At 39.8% G+C, this 8,716-nt stretch overlaps 1 pseudogene; it reads right to left on the bottom strand.

Annotated features, from left to right (window-relative positions):
- LOC102811170 overlaps positions 1–4,456 on the bottom strand; it is an 11,047-nt pseudogene extending 6,591 nt beyond the window's left edge.
- Between the last annotated feature and the right edge of the window lie 4,260 nt (positions 4,457–8,716).

Here is an 8,716-nt window from a genome sequence, read left to right as displayed (position 1 = left end):
AAAAGTCCACAAGAAAATTGAGCACAGAAAAAAACTATCATAAATATGCACAAGAAAAATGCACATGCACATGCAGACAATTGCTCATACAAAAAAATGCCTGCACCGAAAGATGCTCACATATAGTAATTCTAATAGAAAGATGAAAATGTATGTACCATAATATCAAGTGCCATAGGTATTTATAATTGTAGACAACCATCAACTCCCATTTATAACACTGAGTAGGTATTGTCTATATTTTTAGTGCTATATCAGATTAAAATATTCCCTATTCATATGCAACAGTTTGCTTTGTGAAAGTATCTAGTATAGTTTGATATGCCATAAGTAGTGTTCTGCTGTGGCACTGTAGGATAAGCACTGGACTGCTAACCACAAGGTTGGCAGTTCAAACCCACCAGTTACTCCTTGGAAACTGTATTTAAGGTCTCTATGAATCAGAACTGATTCGATAGCACTTAGCAATACCAGAAATGTGCTATCAATCTATTTAGGAGAGCTGGTATGAGAGTTGGGCTGTTAACTGCAAGGTCAGCAGTTGGAATCTACCATCTGTCTCATGGAAGAAACATGAGGCTTTCTGTTCCCATAAAGATGTATTGGCTTGGAAACCTATACAGGGTAGCTATGCATCAAAACTGACTCCATAGCACACAACCATACAAAAGTAGTCTGTGTATGAAGTGGGCTTTAATGCTCTTGAATAGAAATGCTTGTAAGGGAAAATGTAGAGCATAAAAGTGAGCAGATATTTTTATCAACAAACTTTATTCAGATGGAAAAACAATAATAGAAATTCTCAGAAATTGATAATATAAACAAGATAAGTATAATTTTAAAAATAATTGTTAAATGTTAGGACCTCACTAGAGTTCTGGTATCGTGCTGTAGGATAAGCACTGGACTGTGAACCACAAGGTTAGTGATTCAAACCCACCAGCTGCTTTTCAGAAACCCTATACAGGGTTGCTATGAGTCAAAACCAAGTTGATGGCACTTAACAACAATAGGGCCCCATTGAATCTCCCACTCCCTGTTAGTTCTGGAATGCCATGGTTCTATGGAATTATGGTAGCAGGACCTTCAACCAGGTCCTATACATCTTAATTACAAAGGTTCAAAAGATTCTTTTTATGTTATTTTTTCTGGAAGGAAAATTGGCAGGATTTTTTAGAATGAAAAATTAAAAGATTATTGTGAAAATAAGATTGAATATTTTAAATTTATTTAATTTACAAAATGTCATCCTTTTTAATGTCAGTATTAATTTAAAAAAACAAAGATAGTATAGACAATTATATAAACATTCAGTTGTGCTCTTGAAACCTGCACATAGACCAAGGGGCAGTCGTTTGAACATAACAAGGGGACACTGAATGGTTTAAAGGTGTGTGAAAGGGTTGTATTCTTACACCATACTTATTTAACCTGTATGCTGAGCAAATAATCCGAGAAGCTGGGTTATACGAAGAAACACGTGGCATCAGGATTGGAGGAAGACTCACTAACAACCAGAAACATACAGATGATACAACTTTGCTTGCTGGAAGGCAAGAGGACTTGAAATACTGATGAAGATCAAAGTATGGATTTCAGTATGGATTGCACCTCAGTGTAAAGAAAATCCTCATCACTGGATCAATAGATGATATCATGATAAATGGAGTAAAGATTGAAGTTGTCAAAGCCTTCATTTTGCTTGGATCCAAAATCAACACTCATGGGAACAGCAGTTAAGAAATCAAATGATGTGTTGCATTAAAAGCAAGTCTGCTTCACAAGACCTCTTTAAAGTGCTCAAGAGCAAAGATGTCAGTTTGACCCAAGTCATGGTATTTTCAATCAACTTTTGAGTGTTGTTGATGTGTAAATTGGAAGACCACAGAAGAATCAATGTGTTTGAATTATGGTGTTGGAGAAGAATATTAAAGTACTAAGTACTGCCTGAAGCACAAACAAATCTGTGTTGGAAGAAGTACAGCCAGAATGCACCTTAGAGCCAGGATGGTGAGACTATCTCTCATACTTTGAACATGTTATCAGGAGAGACCAGTCCCTGGAGAAGGACAACATACTTGGTACAATGGAGGGTTAACAAAAAAGAGGAGGGCCCCCAAGGAGCTGGGTTAACACAGTGGCCAGCTACAATGGGCTCAATGGGTAACTGCAATTGTGAGGATGGCACAGACCGGGCTTTTTTTGGTTCTAGAGTTGGAACTAACTCAACAACACCTAACAACATCAATAACATAGCTTAATTCTTCAAGATTTAATGTTTTTCTTTATTTTGTTATTCATATTTTAAAACCATAAAATTACATTTTATACTTTATTAATATACTTTAGCAAACCAAAATAGTTTAAAATATGGTGATTCTATAGCTCAATTTCCCTGTACAGTATTTTAACAAATATAGTCTTGTATACCCATTGACCATGACAAAGGACTACTAACCCTAGTAATAAAAACAACAATTATTTAATAATAATAATAAAGTTTACTCATAATGAGAGAGGAGTCCCACAGAGAGCAGAGACAAAAGAACTACACCCATCAATAACTGACAATGAATGACTTCAGTCACCATCCCACACACCAAGAGAGTCATAAGCCCCCCATCATGCAAGCCAAGAGCCAGAGGAGGGAGGATAAATGCATGCATTAAAATTGCTCCAGTGAGAGTATCTTTAACACATCTCTTCTTAGTCATCTTCTCACTGGAAGACACAACAATATGTAGTTTCTTGTAATAGGTATAATTTTAGAAAAAAGAAGTAAATATTTTGTAACTATAGCAGAAAGAACCATATTTTATTATTTCCAAATCATGAAAAAGCGATTTGTACTTACATGATGCTGTTGTTATTGTTGTTAAGTGCTGTCAAGTCAGTTCCAACTCATAGCAACCCTGTATAGCGTTTCTGAGACTATACATCTTTGCAGGAGCAGAAAACCTTATCTTTCTCCCACATAGCAGGTTGGTGCTTATTCTACTGCGCTCCACTTTTATGATAATACCTGTGAATTATTCATTTTTAATTATTGCATCTCCCCTTCATTTTATTCATACTTAGTTAAAGGTATCTTATTAGTTATTTAAATAACTTCTTTTTGCAGTGATTATTTAAAACTAAAAGAAAGATACTTCGCTGTTTTTATACCTCAAAAATCTGCCAGCTGTTGAAAACAAACCCAGAATGAATAGGGATCCCTGAATTCAATGGGGGTCCCATGTTAAATAACAAATCTAATAAATAGCAACTCAGGAATATTCCTTAAGTAATTAAGTTTATCTCCCATCTGCCCTTATGGCTGCATAGAAACTGCAACCAAAAACATACCAATCATGCCTTGCATTTTCTCTTTCTCACCTCTGGCAATCAGCCTGTGCATTGTTATTGTTAAATGCCTGCCATTGAGTCAGTACCAACTGATAGCAACCGAGTAGTGGCTGGTAGGTTTGAACTACCAACCTTGCAGTTGGCAATCTAGTGCTTATTCAACAACTCTAGAGCACTATAGCAAGACATTGTTGTTGTTAAGTGTCATCGGGTCAGTTCTGACTCGTAGTTGTTGTGAAGTGCGTCAAGATGATTCCGACCCATAGCGACCCTGTATAGGGTTTCCGAGGAGCAGCTAGTGAGTTTGAACTGCCGACCTTGCAGTCCAAACGGCTTTGTACTCTGGCGCATTAACCCACAGCGCCACACCAGGACTCCACACCAGGGCATTGCTGTTGTTGTTATGTGCCGTGGAGTCGGTTCCGACTCATAGTGACCCTGCACAGGGATTCTGAGGCTGTAAATCTTTACGGGAGCAGAAAGCCTTATCTTTCTCCCGTGGAACAGCTGGTAGTTTCAAAGTGCTGACCTTAAGGTTCGCAGCCCGATTCATAACTAGTACACTACCAGAGCTCCTTTTTGTTGTTTGTTGTTGTTAAGTGCTGTCGAGTCGGTTCCGACCCATAGCGATCCTGTATAGGGTTTCCGAGGAGCCTCTGGTGAGCTTGAACCACCGATTTTGCAGTTCAGGCGGCTTTACAGTCTAGCGCATTAACCCACAGCACCACACTAAGACTCCTTTTTGTTGTTGTTGTTAGGTGCCATGGAGTCGATGCCGACTCATATGCACAGCACAATGAAACACTGCCCTATGACTCCTTTTAAGTCAATGTTTGTGTCAAACCAGGTCCCTCTGTAGTCCATCAAATAGAAGCCACATGCTGGGGTGACTGCAGTAGGGTAGGGAATTAGGAGCGGTGTGAAATCCTTCACTACAATTATTCTGGGCAGAGAACTTTCTAGGGCTGCATCACCATGATCTTCTTAAAGGGAACTGAGGAGCTCTACCTGCTGCACCCTCAATATGTGTAGAAAAGAAGTATATAAGTAACTCATTACAATTGTCTTCATCTGGAAATTCGCTGGCAAGTTTATCAAAAATGCTTCTCATATCATCTATGGGATAAAGGCTGGTGCACAAGAGACTTCAGTGTAATTTTATGTTCATATTGTTAGGAGTCCTGGTGTGGCACTGTAGGATAAGCATTGGACCACAAGGTCAGCAGTTCAAACCAACAGCTGCTCCTAGGAAACCTTTCACAGGGTTCCTGTGTCAGAACCGGCTCAATGGCACTTAACAAAAACAATTAATTTCATATTTAGTCTTCACATCATCATTGTTGATTTTTCTAATGAGACTCTGATGCAGATAAAAATAACACCCTTTGACCTCCTTTGGTGGAAAGGCAATCCTCAGTACATTTATACAAGCCTTCTCAAAACTGACTCAAACTTTGTGAAGTGCCAGATCTGGAATCAATAGATTCATTACTTCAAACATTCTATGTTCTTTTTTTTGCAGTAAAATGTAAGTACATTGAAGATATGCATTACCCACCCTGGCATGCTATATGGACAGTTGGTAAAACATACTTGGCACTACATCATATATGCCATCTCCATAATTGTTGCTGCTGTTGTTAAGTCCCGTCAAGTTGGTTCCAACGCATAGCAGCCCTGTATATGGGTTCCCAGGAGCAGCTGGTGAGTTTGAACTGCTTACCTTGTGGTTCAAATGACCTTGTGGTCTAGTGCTTATCCTATGGTGCCACACCAGGATTCCCTGTCATACCTAAAACCAAAATTTTGAGTGGATTATCCACACCTGAATCATGAAGCATCAGCTTAATATACTTTTCAGGAATGTCAAAAGTTAGGATTTGTGGTTAGACAAATTGCCATCTGTTCTGTGATAGAGAAAACTTCTTGTGAGGGATGATTGTCTGGCCATATGGGCCAATATCTCATTATTTAACACTGACAACACTTTCCCCAGCACATACCCAGGAGGAGCACTTGCTGCTCTCACAGCTTCCCTCATTTTGCTTCTGGCAATGTCTGCTGCTCCTTTTTGAGGACAGGAGTCCTGAGAGTGTTTGGTTGGTTCTTGAGCTATGTTACCATCCTTTGTTTTTATCATTGAATGACACTTTATAGAGTAATTCTTTCTGCGTTGCCAAGCCACCACTCCACTGTAAATCATAACTTTGTTCCTCTGGCTTCTAGAAAACTCCATTGTTTGCACCATTAAAAAAAAAAAAAAAAAATAACACCGTAATACCTTATCTAAGAATGTACATTTAAAAGAAAGGACAATAAAAATAGTTGTAATTCAAAGGAAACAAAGCTATCGAAATGTTTTAGATAGTTGTAGCTAACTGCTTTGTTGCAGTCCTGCTGTGGCACTGTAGGATGAGCACTGAACTGCTAACTGCTAGGTTGGTGGTTGAAACCCACCAGCCGCTTCTTGGAAACCCTATACAAGGTCACTATGAGTTGGAATGGACTCCATGGCACTTACCAACAATAACCGCCTTATCACTAAACTGTTTGCACCAAAGATACCCTTCATGACAAAAGGACCTAACTGCTAATCATCAGAGCACAAGTTCAAGTGCACTACAGTACCATATGCATATATATAATTTAGAGTTTATTACATTAGTTTTCAACATTTTTATGCAATGTTATCATTGTCCCAAGGAAGAAGTATTTACTGATGCCTCCTCCTCTACAGGCGTCGTGCTGTGGCACTGTAGGCTAATGCCTGGACTGCAAAGTAGGTTTGAACCTCAAGGCAACTGGTTCAAGCTCACCAGTCATTCCTTGGAAACCCTATACAGGGTCACTATGGGTTGGAACTCACTCGACGTTACTTAACAACAAGACTCATGACTGGCCTGTATCTGCTTCACAAGATCTCTTTAAAGTGCTCAACAGCAAAGATATCAGGACTAAGATAAGCCTGATTCACACCATGGAAATTTCAGTCGCCTCATATGCATGTGAAAGCTGGACAATGAATAATGAAAATCACAGAAGAATTGATACATTTGAGTTACGGTGTTGGAGATGAATATTAAAAGTATCATGGACTGTCAGAAGAACAAACAAATCTGTGCTGGGAGAATTACAACAAGAATGCTCCTGAGAAGCCAGGATAGAGAGACTTTGCTCTCCTACTTCAGATAAGTTATCAGGAGGGACCAGTCCCTAAAGAAAGGCACTATCCTTGGTAAAGTGGGGGATCAGCAAAAAAGAGGAAGCCCCCCCCCCCAATAAGATGGATTGCTGCAGTGGTAGCAGCAATGGGCTCAAACATAACAACAGTTGTGAGGATGTAAAGGACCGGGCAGTGTTTCGTTCTGGTGTGCATAAGATTGCTATGAGTTGGAACTGACACAGTGGCACCTAACAACAGTTCAGCAAGTGTATTATGTTTGGTGGTTGGCCCAACGTCTTATTACCATTATTAGATGAATTGATATTTTGATTAGTAGGTAGGATAGTGGTCAGAACATGGTCTCAAAAATCAAAACACTGAGTTTGAATGCTAACACTATTTAGTTGCATGACCTTAGGCAAGTTACTTATCTGCTCTGTGACTCTCTTTTCTCTCCTGTAAAATGGAAGTAATGGAGATACTGGCATAATACCTTTTAGTGTGATTGTTGTTGTTGTTGTTGTTATGTGCCGTGGAGTCGGAACCGACTCATAGCGACCCTGTACAGGGTTGGGTGGTTTTAAAATACTGGGCAGCAAGTTGGAAACGCTACTGTTTAATTTGGCAGCACTGGCATGCTCACTACCTGCCTCTGAGTGGATTCGGTAGAAGGTGGGCACCAGTCTTTGATCACTGGTCATGCAGAGCGGCTGAGGTCACATTGGGCGAGTGTTGACTGTCATGTGCCATCAATACAGTACTGCTGGAGTGGATGGTGTCACTTGCCCAGTGGATGGGGTGGCTGATGTGGTAGGTACGGCTGGGTTGGTCACTGGCACCTGACTGCTGGGGTAAAAATAGAGAAAAAATATAAAGGGGGTAGAAGGTAATAGGAAAAAAAATAATAAGGGGGTGAGAAAAGGAATATCTAAGAATAAAAAAGAAGAAAGAAAAATTAGGAAAAGAGAGGAAGAAACCCCCAAAGCAGCAATGTTGACACAAGCACTAGCTACCAAACACAGCGTTGGGAAGGCACAGGAAAATGCACATCCAAATGTGAAGGGTCAGAAATGGGTGCTACGGAACATGGAAGTTGGGAAGAAGGCACCGCTCCAAGGTATTAAAAATAAAAAGGAGGGGGAAGGGAAAAAAGAAAGAAAGAAATGAACAAGTGGAGGGGGCAAGAAGAAGGGGGAAAGTGGCCCAGTACTGGAATAAGCATTAGCCACCACATTAGCTGCAGTGGGAATGCAAAGCTCACCCTATGGGATGGGTCAACACCATCCACAGAGGGGCAAGGATGGGCACTGCTGTCCTGGAGTTAGGTGTGATCTCCCTCTCAGAGGGATCAAGAAAAGCATGAGGAAGGAGACAGAAAATAAAAAAACTAAGAAGCAAAAAAAGGAGCAGGAAATAAGCAGCAAAGTCCTAGTAAAAGTGGTAACACCAGGCATGCTGCTTTTATTTGCCATAAAATTTTGTAAATGTAGGTGCCATAAGCAGGAGAAAGATGAGGTTTTCTGCTCCTATAAAGATTTACAGCCTCAAAACCCTATACAGGGTCATTATGAGTCAGAACTGACTCAATGGCACACGACCAGCCATAGAGTTGATACAAGAATTAAATATAGGAATGAATGGATGTGGAAATGAAATTAACTGGGGGGAAATTACAGGGAAACAAGGAGAATTGAAGACCAGAGATCAAAACGATATTACCCTCCTTAACTCTCAGCAGTTTCATAGTAGAAAGATGAGGCTGTCTGCTCCCATCAAGATGTACAGTCTTGGAAACCCTATACAGGGTTACTATGAGCCGGAATCTACTTGATGGTTTTGGATTTGGTTGTTTTAATTTTCAACTCCCAGTTTCTGCTTTTGAAAATATTTTATCTTCAGACTAATAAGATAAATTTCACCTACCCTTGACTAACTCTTCTTGAAGTATAAAGAAGCAGATGATCAAGACTGTCTTAGTAGAAGAAGGAGGAAGAAGATAGGAATAACTGATGTTAATATATTAAGCAGTTGTAGGCTTGATTTGAAGTCCTGGTATGGTGCTGTGGATTAATGCATTGGATTGCTAGGTTGGTTTGAGTTGCAAGGTTGGCGGTTCAAGCTCACCAGCTACTTCTCAGAAACCCTATACAGTATTGCTATGAGTCAGAACTGACTTGATGGCACTTAACAACAACAACAACAACAACA

Source organism: Chrysochloris asiatica, unplaced genomic scaffold (genome assembly GCF_000296735.1).
Source record: "Chrysochloris asiatica unplaced genomic scaffold, ChrAsi1.0 scaffold00166, whole genome shotgun sequence".
Lineage (NCBI taxonomy): Eukaryota > Metazoa > Chordata > Mammalia > Afrosoricida > Chrysochloridae > Chrysochloris > Chrysochloris asiatica.
Note: the sequence above shows the minus strand (reverse complement) of the source record. Positions and strands in the feature narration are given on the sequence as shown.